Source organism: Thermobia domestica, chromosome 18 (genome assembly GCF_964235325.1).
Source record: "Thermobia domestica chromosome 18, izTheDome1.hap1.1, whole genome shotgun sequence".
NCBI lineage: Eukaryota > Metazoa > Arthropoda > Insecta > Zygentoma > Lepismatidae > Thermobia > Thermobia domestica.
The window spans coordinates 140,168,620-140,169,657 of NC_137471.1; the positions used below are offsets into that span (position 1 = coordinate 140,168,620).

At 32.9% G+C, this 1,038-nt stretch overlaps 1 non-coding gene across 1 annotated transcript; it reads left to right on the forward strand.

Annotated features, from left to right (window-relative positions):
- The first annotated feature begins 527 nt into the window (after positions 1-527).
- On the forward strand, positions 528-599 carry TRNAD-GUC (transfer RNA aspartic acid (anticodon GUC)). The gene has a single exon. It is a non-coding gene; the product is annotated as a tRNA-Asp (tRNA).
- The last annotated feature ends 439 nt before the right edge of the window (positions 600-1,038 follow it).

Sequence of the window (1,038 nt, forward strand, 5' to 3'; positions counted from 1 at the left end):
GTCTCTCGTGTATAATATTTTGTGTTTGCAAAATTCTCTTTATTTCAATGTAATTTTATTCTGTTTTTGCATTTTCATATACTCTCTCTCTCGGTGTTAATAAAAGTTGCTTGTTCAAGTATAATTCCTGGTTCTTTTACTTACTTCCTCAGACAAGAGATAAGAACCATTATTTTTAAATTGACTTTAGTAGAATACTGACTACCGATACTCAAGAATGTTGAATTAACATTTTTATTAATCAATTCCCCTATACATGCCAATCTTAAAGGGTGTTACACGGTTCACACGGCTACTTCAATTGACAACCTTCAAATACCAATCATTAACCTCTCTCACTACGATCAAACTTTTTTCAAGGGTCTACCTATTGCCTCGGGCACAATCTTCCCTACAGAGCCTCGTACCTATAAGGCATACTCTGTTAGGCAACTTTTTGAACCGACAGAAGAACATGCGGCTCAAAATAGAAGGGAAAGGATGGAAAAAATTAAGGATCACATTGATCTCACTAAATTTAACATTAATCCTCGGTAGTATAGTGGTTAGTATCCCCGCCTGTCACGCGGGAGACCGGGGTTCGATTCCCCGCCGGGGAGCCATGGAAAAATAATACCAGGTTCTAATATTATTGATTTAATAAATGATGTTCGTACACGAAAATATTCAAGAAATCCTATAGGCATTCACGAATTTAAAACTTTATTGGATGATCTTAATGTACCACGTGAATTTATTTCTACTCCTATAGTGAAATCACATAGCAAAGTTAAAAAATCACAAAGTCCAACACTAGTAACAAATATTTTTCAAAATTGGAAAGAATATAAAATGTAAATAAAAATGGGAAAATTGTCAAAATTATATTATGATTATACGAATCCTGCTTTTTTATCAAGTATTAAAACATTACAAGCAAAAACAAAATTATCAAAAAAGAAAATTAAAAATTGGTTAGCATCTCAAGATGCATATACATTACATGCATCAGCACGTAAAGTGTTTGAACGTAAACAATATTATGTTAGTGCACCAAAT